Source organism: Eulemur rufifrons, chromosome 25, assembly GCF_041146395.1.
Source record: "Eulemur rufifrons isolate Redbay chromosome 25, OSU_ERuf_1, whole genome shotgun sequence".
NCBI classification, from domain to species: Eukaryota; Metazoa; Chordata; class Mammalia; order Primates; family Lemuridae; genus Eulemur; species Eulemur rufifrons.
In genome coordinates this window covers 5595555-5609802 of record NC_091007.1, presented here as the reverse complement: position 1 = coordinate 5609802, position 14248 = coordinate 5595555, and the positions used below count along the sequence as shown (strand labels likewise).

The following is a 14248-nucleotide window of genomic DNA, read 5'->3' as shown; positions in this document are numbered from 1 at the left end:
AACAGAAACTGTACTCCTTAGGATGAAATTTTTGCCTTCCCACGCCTGTTCCCCATAAACAGACCTCTAAATAAATCTATCAAAAGCAGCCCCTCAACTCGCCAGTTTTTCTAAAACGTTCCCCACCCCCATCTTTCAGGCACTCGGCTCCCTCCTTCACCTTTCCCACAGACACGTGTCAAGCGCACACCATCACTCCAGAAAACCACCACCAGTTTGCTAATTCCCTTCCAAAAGGACAACGTTGGTTTGGCCCCACGAAGCCCCTCAGGGTGGGTGACTAACCATCCCGATTTGCCTGGGGACTTCAGGGCTCAACACGGGACAGCACTGGGCAAACGGGACGGTCGCTCAGCCGCGCGGCTTTGGGGAGGCAGAGCTTAAGGGGAGTCCAGGGCCGTGTGGGGCACCGGTGAGCAGCCCGACACCTCCGTCCCTTAGCAGAAGGGGAAACTGAGGCCCCGCGAAGGCCCTGGGGAAGTCCCTTTCCCCGCCCTCCGCGGTTTCCCGAAGGCCCGCTCCCGCCCAGGCCGGCTCCTTTGTCCCGGGCCGCGCTCTTCCTGCCGCCGCCGCCTCCTCCTCCTCCTCCTCCCTCTCCTCCTCCTCCTCCTCCTCCTCGCCTCGGGCCGGGCTGACGCGGCCGGGAGGAATGCGTTTCCGGAGGGAGAGGGCGGCGGCGGCAGCCTCAGGAGCAGGGTCGGCCGCGCGGAGGAGGCGGCGCCGCGGGGTCGTTTCCTGCCGGGAGGTGGCTCAGGGCGGCCGAGTCTCCTCCTCCCGCCCCTGAGGAGGAGGAGCCGCCGCCGCCCGCCGCGCCCGAGACCCGGGAGGCCGCGCCAGCCCGCGGGAGAGGCCGAGCGGGAGCCGCGGAGCAGCAGGCCCGAGCCGAGCGCCGGGGCCGGACGCCGCCCGGAGAAGGTAGGAGCTGGCGGGCCTCCGGCGGGGGGCGGGCCGCGGCCTCCGGGCTCCGGTGCGCGGCCGGGCCGGTCCCTTTGTGCCGGGCGTTGCGGCGGGGCTGGGCCGCCCGGCGGGTGGGGGTGGGGCAGGATTCCAGCCCTCGGGCACCGGGGAAGTCGCGCTGGCGCCCGCCCGCCCCTCTTCTCCCTCAGAGCTTCTCCGGCCCCCGCTGCCCCCTCCTCCGGCGCGGGCGGCCCCGGGAGAGTCGCCGCCTGGGCGCTGTCACGTCGGGGCAGTGGAGGGGGGAGGGCGTATGGAGAACCAGGGTCCCCGACCGGCCACCCAGACACCTGCCATTTCTAGCGACCGTGACCTGTCTTGTGGCCTGAGCGCTGAGGTAACGTGTCAGCCCCGCGCCCGCAAGTCCACGCCGGGTCTGGGGTGTGCAGCTGGAGGGAGCGGCTCCGGGCCTCCGGAGGACCCGACGTTTTAGGATTTTAAACGCTCCAGGACGGTTTCTGGCCCTTTGTCTCTCTTTCCATCGCTGGCTGCCTTTTTTTTTTTTTTGAGCAGCGCCGAGCCTGGCCGGCAGCGCCCGCGGGCGCACGGTCGCCCGTCCTTCGATGTCCAGAAGGCGAGCGCGGCCGTCGGCGCCCGCAGGGGCTGCTGGGCCGGGCCGAGCAAGTTGGCCTCGCAGAGCCGCCGGCGGAGGAGGCGCAGCGTGGCCCGTGCTTTCCCCCCGCAGTGCTCGTAGGCCCAGGCTGCTCGCGGTCACAGCCGCGGCCCCTGCACGGGCGCCCCGGGACGGGGACGAAGGTCGTGGCCGGCCCAGCGTCAGGCGGCCCCGCGAGGGTTAGAGCCTGGCCTGGGCCCGACATCGCTTTACTGCGTGCCATTTCTTATGCTTCTTACTAGGTTGGATTTATGAGAATCCTCATACCTGATGCCTAAGCAATTTTTATTTCATCCAGTTCATGCTTTGGAGTCAAAACCTAGCTAGCACTCATTGGTCTGATCATTAGTAAATTGTATTCTCTAATCCTCCCTTTCCTCATCTAGAAGATAGGAACAAGAATACCTACACTAATAAAAAATATTATTGTTATTATAATGATAGGGAGGGTCATGCTTAGCTCTAGGCATTTTATCTAGGCATATATTATCTCATTTAATTCTGGAGCCCATCTAATGAAGTAGGTACTGTTTTTATCCTCAGTTTACAAATGAAGGAACAGAGAGAGGTACAGGGGCCGTAAGGAATTCGCCTGTGGTCATCATCTAGAAAGCCCTGGAGAACCCGTGGGGTCTGGCTCCAGAGCCTGTGTTTGGGCCGCAAGTCACCTTCCTAGGTGTGGTCTAGTTGTGAAAATCAAATGTAAAATGTAAAACTCCTGGCTTAGAGTAGATGCTCAATAAATATTGACTCCTTTTCCTCCCTCCTTGGTACGGTAAAAAGATTTTTAAGATAGCTCAGAATGTAGTTGATAACGTTATTAGTAAGGTTTCTTAGAGCCAGCATTCCATGTAGATATTTAGGTGGGTAGTTATTTAGGTTGTTAGTTATTTTTTATTGTTTTGATGATACAAAACTAACTCATGTGAGATGAGTTTTGATGAGACATCTTTCTTCTACTGCATACACCCTTTACAGTACCTTGTATAATAGACTAGTTTTGGAAATGATTAAGGAGTTTTAGTCCGAAGTGACATATTCTACATTTGTGGACATCAAAGCCCAGAGGGTACAGGCCTTACGTAAGAGTCCCATTATAATTTTCATAGTTTTAAATAATTTGGGTTCATTGATCAATATTATACTGAAGATGATGAAGTGATAAGTAGAAAACAGATTGGTATTCTGATTACATGCATTTGGGGAGAAAGCTGTTTTATCCAAAAATTGAGTATGAAATGGAGGTTTTCTATTAGAATGCTACTTAAAAAGACCCGGAATATGGTTAATGCTTCTATGACAGCTGGCAAATAAACTCCAATTTAACTTATCTATGTTGGCTTCACAGACCTACAATTTTAAGTATTTATGATATTAGTCTTTTTTTAAAGAATGTGAAGTCTATGTTAAGGGTATTTTTTGATCAACATTCTGTACATGAAAAATATGGAATTAATAATTTTGAAGACCAGTGGATTTAGTAACTTTATCGGGCAGTTTTCTTAACTTTCTGGCCAGTATAAGTTAAATCTGCCCTAAATTATCATCACTGAATGAAAATGTAGTTCTACATTGATAAATTCCTAAGTCTAGGAGTGACACTGGGGACATCTGGTTACTTTGTAATAATGAAAAGTAATCAAACAGTTGAATGTTGTGCTAGTTTTCATAACAGTTTTCCCCACTCTACATGGAGAGTTAGTATGTGTATGGTTGTATGTGGAATCCTAGAGCATGATATTGTGTAAATATGTAAACATCTCAATTACTGTTGCAGTGTTTATTCCGACTCAGGTTATATGTTGTGAGAGTTTTGTTTCGGTCACAGTAAGGACGATGAGAGTAGGGGAGAATACATTAGTCTTCTGGATCCTAAAATAGTAGCTGTACCAATAGCTGTAGAAAACCAAAAGAATATTACCATATGTTCTTAGGTTAAAGGAGGTGCAGGCCATAGAACTCATAATATTGCAGCCTTAGAATATTTTAGTAGGTAGATGAAAAAAGTATCTTTTTCAGGAACTGTGTGTAAAAAGGAGTCAAACTATACTTTGTAAATGGATATTTATAAGACAGTGAACTTTTATTTATAAAATAATGTGGGTATTTAGAAGTCAGCTAACTTTAAATTTTATTTTTGGTTTGTGGCTTTAGAAGATAGGGTTGACTACATTTAGCAATATGCTTAAGCATGTGTATGTTACCTCATCATGAAATGTGTGTGTGTGTGTGTGTGTGTGTGAGAAAAGAAACTATGTCAGATACATACATAAACACACATATTACAATATGCATGCATGTATATATTTCTTATAGAACCAATCTCATTATACAAATTCTCCAAAGCACATGTTCTTGGCCCCCAGTGATGTATAAAATGACTTACTGGAGTGTAAGAAGAAATTTTAGGCTTACTGTTTTTTACACATATATATATATATATTTACATCTTATCACTCTAAAGTTTAAACTTTTCATTATGTTTTAAAATATCTTACTATGTTGCCATAGAAGCATACCTGTATTTTAATTTATAAGTAAACATGCACATATTTTGGGTACGTGCATGCCAAAAACTCTTTTGTGATGAAGGTGAATGATCAAAAAACTTTGGAGATCCATAGTATAGAGGATGATTTGAGTGGAGGTACAAGAACCTAGTGTATTTAGGAGAGAGAATTGATAAGACTTGGTGTCTGAGGTGAGAGAAATGAAAGAAACCCCAGTTGGCACAGGTTTATGGCCAGGCTGCATGATTCGCCAAGGTAGGCGGTGTGACCACAAGGGGGTGGTGCTGGTTGGCTGGAGAGACGGGACAAGATGACTTTGTCATGTCGAGGTTTTTTTTAAGGTGACTATGGGGCATTGTAGAGATGTCTAGAGTGCACTTGAATACACAGAGTGGGAGCTAGAATGAAGTCTGGTTGGGAGATTTAGATTTGGGAATTCTTAGTCTATGAGTGCTAGCTGAAGAAGCTGTAGGCTGCAGATGAAAATACCAAAGGAGAATTTTGAGTGGAAAAGGAGCTAGAGAGCGAAGCTGGGAATACTTAAGAGTCAAAGGTGGGTGGAGGAAGAGGAATCTAGAAAAGCGTTTTCCTTTGCCAGTTTCTTCTCTGAACTTCTAATTCTTTTCAGTGAGATTTTAGTGAGTGACTTGGGTATTTGAGGGTTTTTCCAGTGATTGATACGTTTGAGGTAAAGTCAGAAAGACTTAATAGTTCACATCCTTCTGTGGCAATTTATTTTCAGGTACATTATTGCAGGAGCAGTTTGTAGTAGTGGCTTCTTGATTGGCAGGCGGTAACCTGGGTTCGGTGCAGGCTCTGCCACCGAAGTTCTGTGTGACTTTTGTCGGAATACTGCCCCTTCCAGGGCTTTGGTTTCCTAGGTGTATCTGCACTATAAAGTCGTCTCCATGTTTCCCCTCGATGCATCATTCTGAGTTGACAGGCAGCTGCTGCCTGGTCTGTGCACTGTACAGTGCAGTTCTCCTCTTTCTGCCACGAGCAGCCACTTTTTTGTACAACCACATTTAGCACTGTCAGCCCTTCATCAGGGCGTAGCTCAGCTGTACGTTGCGTCTTAGTCTATCTGTATGTAGAGTATCAATTACCTGAAAAATGCTGAGCTCGGTGGGTATAAGCCAAGAAATTGGTATGGTCCTTGATGTTGAGTGTATTGTCTAGTAGGGACAAGTTGTGTTCAGTTCAGGAAAATGTAACAAAAACCAAAGGATATTTTATACTATATACTGTACCAGATAATATTCTCTAATAGTAAAAAGATCAGCATTGGCTTAGGTGGTTTTGGAAGATTTTGTAGAGGAGATGGGGCCTGAGCTTGGAATGGTATGAGCAAAGATTGGATGACAGATGGCTGACATACTCAAAGGACAGTGTAGTTAGAGGGCAGAATCCAGTCTAATTTTGCAAATAGTACTTGACCACTTTGTTACCTTTTAAGATATATATATATTATATATATATATATATTTATGAAGCATATATACGAAGGCTTGGATTCTTGCCCTCTCTCCCTAGTCTAGTGAGGGACACAGACGTGAAAGCAATTAGTTATAATAGAATTTTGGGTAAAAATAACACTGTATCATTAAGCATCACTGAAAGTTTGTCATCTGCTCTGCTAGGCACTATCAAGAATATGTTTTGAGACCACAAAGAAAGGAGTAGTTTATTGTGGTTGCTGAAGAGATGAGGACCAATCAGAGCCAAAAAAAGTCAGAAAGGTACAAGAAAAGTTAGCATTCTTTTTTTGTTTAGGCAGCATAGTTTCAGTTGGAGTGATGAGGAAAATATTTACATACAAAATTGGGTATGTACCATTTGAAGTATGGAAGTCACATTTCAATGAATATATGTTTATAGAATGAATATGTCAATAACTTAAGCTTTCATATTCTTTATGATATTGGGAATAGTAATTTATTCTTTCTTCTACATCCAGTAATATTTTATGGTTTATGTATGATTTATTTCATCTTATGATTTTAGTGTTTAGTAAAGGGATGGTAGTGGGGTCATATTTGATTGTTGGAGGAGGAGGTTGTAGTTTGAAAAAAGCACTCTTCGTATTATAATACTATATTAGGAAAATGTTACAAGAAGTACAATAAGGAGTAAGATTTATGCTTATTAAAGAAACATGGGTTGAGAAACACTCATTAGTTGCCCAGGGTCTTATTTTAGATGGCCTGATCAGTGAATGAGTTGGAGAGCAAGAATAAGATCAAATGAATTATTAATATGAGCTGTAGGTCACTATAAAGATATTTGCTGATAAGAGCTTTCGCATTCATGGTAATATTTTATCCTTCCAACAATTCTATGATAGACATCATTTCCAGCTTACTAACGAGTAAGGAGAAATTGAGTGATTTCTCGCTATGTTTGGTTTGGTCTTAAAACATTTATTATATGTTTAAAATGCTGTGTTCACAGCATTGTGCTTCTTCTACTCCGCCACAGGCTGGAGAGAAGGTATGACAGGGGATGTGGCCAAAATTAGTTTGATCGAGGAAGCATTTTGGAATGATCTACTTAAAAAGTGGATAGAATTATGCAATTTGGGAACATAGTGCACAGTGCTCCTTAATTGGAATTATGTGGAACAAGTCTTGCTTTCAAGTGCTTGTCGATACCATTAATCAGGATGGTTAACTGTAAACTTGCCCCAAAGTAAACTTTCTCAACCAAAACAGTTGCTAACTTACTCTTCTTTCACCTTCATGGGGAAAGGCAAAAAAAAAAAAAAATATATATATATATACATATATATATATATATATACGTATATATATATATATATATATATACACACACACACACAAACATAGAAAGTATAAAGAAGGAACCATTTAGTAGGCTGGTTTGAAAAAAAAAAATCAGTTACTAGGTAACGTCTTACCTTGTGAGTGGAAGAAGCTGGGAAGAATTAAGTTCAGGCAGTTCTTTGTGCTCATGTTGCATCAGCCCGTCCTTCTGCACTCTTTGAGTTTATTTTGTGCCCCAACCCCTCCATTTGAATTTGATTTTAATTCATTCCCCCTACCCCCACCCCCGTTCTCACATAAGGCCATCCTTTTTTGGGCGGGGCGGGTGGTATACCGGTTGTCTGTTTATTGGGTCATCATTGGCTATCATTACATTCCTAATTGGCTTGAATTATTACTTTGAATTCTGTGTGATTTTTCTCGAGTCTGCTCTTCCTGTTTTGTTGGTTCTGTTCCTTGAGTTCATGAGTTCTGTCGAGGGTTCCAACCTGAATTTCCTTCCTTCGCTCTGTGTACTTTTCCTCTAGTTTTGTGGTCTTACTGTTTTTTGGTCACTATAAAATAACATCTAATTTGAGATTTTTCCAAATTCCTTGAAGAGCATATGAGTCCATTTAGATGTTCTCTTATTTTCAAAGATTCTTCACTTCCTTTCACTTTTCATCCTATAGACATCTTTCCTAGGTGTTAAGTTCCCAGCCTTTGCCTCCCCCACCCCCAAAATGTTTATCTTTTAGGCTATTTGTCCACACGCAGTGTAGCCATTCCCTGTCTTTCCCTGCACTTGTGGACTGGGTAGTGGTGAGGATTGATCTTCCATATGCTCATTTTCCTGGAGAAGGTGGGTAGAGCAGTCTCTAGTGATGAATTTTATCTTCAGTCTGTTACTCTGTCTAACGTATCTAGCCCTGTTGTGAGCTATTCTCAGATTCAAATTGTTTTGTGAGCCTATAGCTTTGGAGCAGCCAGACCTCTGTTGTTGGAGCTTATTAGCCTCAGGCTAATATTATCATTGGGTGAGAAGGGGTTAATGCTTCTCAAAAAGTCTTTTTTCTTCTGGGTGGGCGTAGTGAATTTTTAGAAGGTTTTCTAGTTCAGACTTCTCATCTATTTACCATAGTAGGGGAGAGATGTTCCATCTCTCCTAGCCTCTTCTCTTTCCTGTCCCCTCTTATTTATTTTTATCCCTCTCCATCCTTTCTGCTAAGTTTTGTTAATCATTAATTCTAGCTTACTATTTGGGCCATAAACACCTCCATAGTCACCACCACACCTCTTCCTGCCAGATAGAAGGGGGAAAAAATGTTCAGTTTTAATTTTTTCCTGTAAGGGGAAAGGTGCTCTTGCCAGGGGAAGAATTCATCCCCATATCTCACCCTCAGATAGTGTAGAGTTTGGTAAGATTTCTGTTTCTTCATTCATGTTCTTCCCATATTTATTACATTCTACGTGGGGTAAAGGGAGGAACCTCATGTTAATTCCCAGTCTTTCAGTTTGGCTCTGTGATGTTGTTTTTCTGGAATATGTTGATTTTTAAATATTAAAATCTATTTTGGGCCAATTTTTCCCTTTTAAAAGCAGATACAGAAAATAGTGATAGTAGAACAGACTTGGGGTGAATTCAACTTTATTACGTTTTGAAGAGAGATTTATGATGTCTCTCAGTATAGGTATCAGAGTCTTTTACACGATCAAGGTGAAAGATTTTAAAAGGCTATGGCATAGATAAGGAAGCATTTGAACAATTTAGTTAATTGCACTGAATCAAACTGTGCCCTTCTACAGAGATTTTTTTTATAGGAGGAAATCTCTGGTGAATTACTTCTTTTTGTATGAGCTGGCGTTTGGGCACTTTATTTTAAAAGTCTGAAATGAATGTAACTTGCCACATTTTTTTTAAAAGTAATTGTTTTCTAAGGTGTAATTATTTAAATTTCTACAAATTTTAGTACATATACGTTTTCTAAAGATTGTATCTGTACATATAAAAGGAAATGCCAAATGAATTATTTGTAACATTGTTAGAAACATTAATAAATAATGAGTGTATTTAAGAGTTTGAATGGGATATAAAATCACACTTAACCTTTATCAATAAGTATGAATTTACAGTGAAGATTAAAGTAATTATACACAATTGGAAACAATTACACATATTTGGATTTGTTAAGCACTAAAATGAGATCATTTGTGGGAGTTGAAGATTATTTATTGTTCAAGGAATGCATGATGACCCCTTACATAAAATTGAATATGGCAAAAAAAAAATTATCTTAGGGTGAAATGCTTTTATAGGAACAAGACACAAAACCGGCCGGGCGCGGTGGCTCACGCCTGTAATCCTAGCACTCTGGGAGGCCGAGGCGGGTGGATTGCTCAAGGTCAGGAGTTCGAGACCAGCCTGAGCGAGACCCCGTCTCTACTAAAAATAGAAAGACATTATATGGACACCTAAAAATCTATATAGAAAAAGTTAGCCGGGCATAGTGGCGCATGCCTGTAGTCCCAGCTACTCGGGAGGCTGAGGCAGTAGGATCGCTTAAGCCCAGGAGTTTGAGGTTGCTGTGAGCTAAGCTGACGCCACGGCACTCACTCTAGCCTGGGCAACAAAGTGAGACTCTGTCTCAACAAAAAAAAAAAAAAAAAAAAGACACAAAACCTGCGGCTATACTTATGAGATATGACAATTAAAATAACTTCTTTTGGCCTCCATTAAGTTTGAATACCCAAGAGGTAAACTCACACAACATTATAAGCTCTTTCATTTCTATGCTCTGAGTCAGTTCTAACAGTGGAAGGGTATTCGTTCTTTTAAAATAGCAATTAAGTAGGCTTTCAAAAAATTATGGTTTAATGAAACACAAAGTCAGGTCATAGCCGCTGGATTCACATGGTCTGGTTTCCGTCCTACCTGTGCACCTTTGGCTTCCGTGTGCGCAAGTTATATAACTTCTCAGTGGTTTCCTGCTATGTTTAATAATTATAACAAGAAACAGGTAGTATTTACAATATGCCAGACATTGTTTTAAATGTTTTATATGTGTCTACTTAAATATCACAAAACCCCTAAATGGTAAATACTGCCATCTTCATTTTAAAGATGAGGAAACTGAGACAGATTAATTTGCCAATATCGTCCCCCTAGTTAGTGTGACTCAGGCATTCTGGCTCCGTAGTCCCCGCTCAGGTGTACAGTGGTGGACACAAGTTGCCTGCCCTCATGAAGCTTGCTTTCTTGTTTTTTGATATTTTAGAATATCTCCAGTTATCTTTATCATCAGTTTCTTCATTTATTAAATATTAAGACATTGCGCTAGGTACAGAGGACACGATGAAGTGACTTCTAGAAGCTGATGATTCGTAAGGCAAGTCGACCACACACATTGTAGTAGGTAAGAGCTGCATATGCCTTAAACACAAAACCTTTTAAACAACGATTATATTTGTTTTATTACATACGTGAGGCTGTGTGTGAATCTCCTGGCTTTGTCTCTCCTTCCTCCCCAGTTCTTGCCATCATTAGGGGCATCAGGCGTTCCTGCAGGGGATGCTTTTCACACCCTGATCTAGCAGTTTTCTCGACTCTTTCAGCTCCAGTGGCCTTGGAGGGCTGTATTCAAAACCTGCTGTGTCCTCACATCCTCTGGCTTCCCCTTGATTCCAGCCGTTGCTGCTGGGGACATTTCTGTGACTCACAGCTGGCTGACTGTATCTTGCCTCAAGTGCCTCAGACTTTAACTTCCCTAGGGAAGCAGCATCCTCTGGGTACCCGCACTGCAGTTCCGGGAAGCCTGGGAAGCGTGTGGGTGTTAGGAGGAGGCAGCCTTTCATCTGTAGGGGGCTGGCGTTGATGAAGATACTTCTCCCTGTTGACCCCTGCTGGACAGGCTTTCTACATACTTCTCAGAAGTTTTCAGCAAGATCAAGCCCCCAGCCACCCAATATGGGAAATAAAATACCCTTGTATTGGCTTTTTCTCTTTTTCTTGGCTCACTCTCTTCAAAGTACCTCTCTTTTCCTGGGGTCACCTTCCAAATAAACTGCCTGCACACCAGTTCTTGTCCCGGGCTCTGCTTTAGGACAGAGCTCTGGCTAACACAGTGACCTAGTACTGTGTCTTCAGTTCTGCTTTTCTCCTAAGATTGCCTGTCTCTGAAATTTTAAACTCCCAGCTGTCTCACTTTCCAGTTCTTCTCACTTCCTCGTTTATGCGGTCCCCTCTCCTCTCACCTGTCTCTTGTGATCTCTGGTCCTTTGACTTTTTCCTCTTCTTTGTTGGTAACTTTGTGTCAGCACTGCGATTTCTTTGCACCCCTGTTCTTCCTGTACCTGCCTTGCAAACCAGTGGGTCAATTCAGTGACCTCAAATTGCAGTCGGAGGACACGTGGGAGGTTTTCTCAGAGATTTGAGCATTTCTACAACAATTTTTTAAAATTTATGCTTTCACGTTAATAATAATAACCAACATCTGGATTATCTGGTTGACCACTTCGTAATCCAGTAATACTATCTCAGTATATCTGTTTGGGTTTGTAAATTAATTTTGGTGTCATAATATATGCAAGCCATGCACATGAGGCATTTTATATGTCTTTAAGTTGGCTTAAATACACTTAAAAGAATTGAAAATTAAGTTATCCCTAGGGTATCTACAGGAACTATTTAGAGAGGGCAAGCACATTAACTAATTCTGAGAAACTCTTCTTTCCTGAGTTTCTGAGTAATGTCAGAGAAAAATGTCATACACTTTAATGTAGTTCAGCAAAAATGTTTGAGCATTGAATTTGTGCCAAGCACTTCTAGCGCTATAGCCATGAGTAAGACACACCAAGGACCTGCTTTCTTGGAGCCTAGAGTCCTTTAGGGAAGACAACTATTAACAAGTAGTTACAATTTAAGTGAATGTTACACATGTGCCTTTATAAATTAGAGTACCTGCTGGCTCTCAGCATTGCTTTATGATGCTGTTGCGTCTTCCTGGTTTTCTGCAATCCCGAGCCCTTCCTCCTCTTCTCTCAGCAGTTGTCTTTGCTTCCTATATCATTTTCCTTCCTGTGTCTTGTTTATTTAAAAGTGATGGTTATTCTGTATTCCTCTCTTCCCCTACCCTTCCTTATCCAAGCAAACTACAGATCCCTCCTGGCTACCTCCTCATCCTTCGTTTGTCTTCTTGCCCGTTGCTGTGCCCTGAATTTAGATGTTTGTCACCTTTTACTTGAATCTTTGCACTAAAGTCTGTATTTGTCCTCTAGTTTCGATCTTGCCACCCATCCTCTTCCCCACATACACCGATTTGCCTCCTTGTGTATGTAGTCATGTTACTATCCTAACCAAATTTTTTCAGTTTCCCTCATATTTATAGAATGGAATCTCAACCCTTTTAGCACAGATGGCATTTAAGGCTCTCTGGAACCCAGCTCCTCCTGCCAGCCTGGTCTTGGTTCCTGTTATTTCCATCTCAAAACTTAAGTCGCAGAAACACTTAAGTACTTCAGTGTTCTTCTTGGCCTTTATAATGTTTTAAGATTTTAAAATATTATAATTTATACTTACAATTGGAAATTACAAGGATAAAATAGTCACTCATTATCCCACTAAGATAGAACAACAAAAACATATAAATATATTTTTGTAATCTTTTGTCTGTAAAGAGAGAAAACGTGAGACAATTCTGATTTGGGGTTGGGGTAGGGAGGGGCACCCAAATGTGTATGTTTAGAAATAAGATTTAGGAAGAAGTTATTCTAATTCTTCTCAGGACTCCATGGCTATGCACGTGCAGACTTTTGCCTGGAAAATCTCCCCACTTGTCTTCAATTCTAGCTAAAACATCACCGTCTCATGAAGCCTCTGAACTTGTGCGGGCAGATTTCAGTGTTCTTAGCGTACTGTGTCCTTCCTTGTTCCTTGCAGAAATCATCACATCATGTTTTCATTATTTGTGTTTTTGCCTTTGAACTGAACTGAAAGTTCCCTGAGATAGATAGTGACCTTTGTATTTCCAGATATGGTACAAAACCTAATGTAGGGGGGCAAGGGCAATTTATATAACCTAAACATTTGTACCACCATAATATGCTGAAATAATAATAATAATAATAAAAAAAACCTAATGTAGTTGCCTGAGGAAGAACCTCTAGAAAGGTAGAGGGGAAACGAGTAGAGGCCAAGGCCAAGGGAATAGAGTGTGTTGAGAAAGCACGATGAATAGTATTAAATGTTGCTTTGTGTAAATTCTTTGGGACTAAACTGATGTATTCCTTCAAGTACATATTGTAGGCAGTCAAGAAACTTAGGAATGAATGCATGTGGAGGGTAAGGTAAGACCTGGAAAGAGTCTTCTGCCAGGCAAGTGTCACATGCACAGTAGGGAGTGGACACCAGTTATACAGTCATGTGCCGCGTAATGATGGTTTTGGTCAACAGTGGCCTGCATATACGAAGGTGGTCCCATAAGATTATATTGGAGCTGAAAAATTCGTCTTTCCTGGTGACTTTGTAACATTGTAACATAGCATTATTAGTGTGTTTTGATGTCAGGGTAAACAGACCTACTGTACTGCAGGTCCTATAAAAGTCTAGCACATGCAGTTATGTGCAATACATAATAATAAATGACTGTTACTGGCTTATGTATTTACTTTTAATTATTTTAGAGTGTACTCCTACTTATTTAAAAAAAAGTTAACTGTAAAACAGTCTCAGGCAGGTCCCTCTGGAGATATTCCAGAAGAAGATGTTATAATCATAGGTAACAGCCCCATGCATGTTATTGCCCCTGGAGACCTTCCAGTGGGACAAGATGTACAGGTGGAAGACAGTGATATTGGCCAGGCGCGGTGGCTCACGCCTGTAATCCTAGCGCTCTGGGAGGCTGAGGTGGGTGGACTGGTTTGAGCTCAGGAGTTCGAGACCAGCCTGAACAAGAGGGAGACCCCATCTCTACTAAAAATAGAAAGAAATTATGTGGACAGCTAAAAATATATATACAAAAAATTAGCCGGGCATGGTGGTGCATGCCTCTAGTCCCTGCTACTCAGGAGGCTGAGGCAGTAGGATCGCCTAAGCCCAGGAGTTTGAGGTTGCTGTGAGCTAGGCTGACGCCACGGCACTCACTCTAGCCTGGGCAACAGAGTGAGACTCTGTCTCAAAAAAAAAAAAAAAAAAAGACAGTGATATTGATGATCCTGACCCTGTGCAGGCTAGGGTCAGGCTAGACCCAGGCCTAGGCTGATGTGTGTGTGTGTGTGTGTGTGTGTGTGTCTGTGTCTTAGTTTTTAACAAAAAAGTTTAAAAAGAAAGAAAATAATAAAAATTTTAAAAATAGAATAAGGTAAAAGGAAAAAAAAATTTTTGTACAGCCTTTGAATGTGCTTGTGTTTTAAGC

At 42.4% G+C, this 14248-nt stretch overlaps 1 protein-coding gene across 1 annotated transcript in view; it reads left to right on the top strand.

Moving 5' to 3' along the window:
- Positions 1–792: 792 nt before the first annotated feature.
- Positions 793–14248, top strand: part of ITGB1 (integrin subunit beta 1) — a 42532-nt gene continuing 29076 nt past the window's right edge. Inside the window, exon 1 of the mRNA XM_069458650.1 lies at positions 793–915. The gene's annotated coding sequence lies outside the window, so the exon portion shown is untranslated. The remainder of the gene's footprint in view (positions 916–14248) is intronic.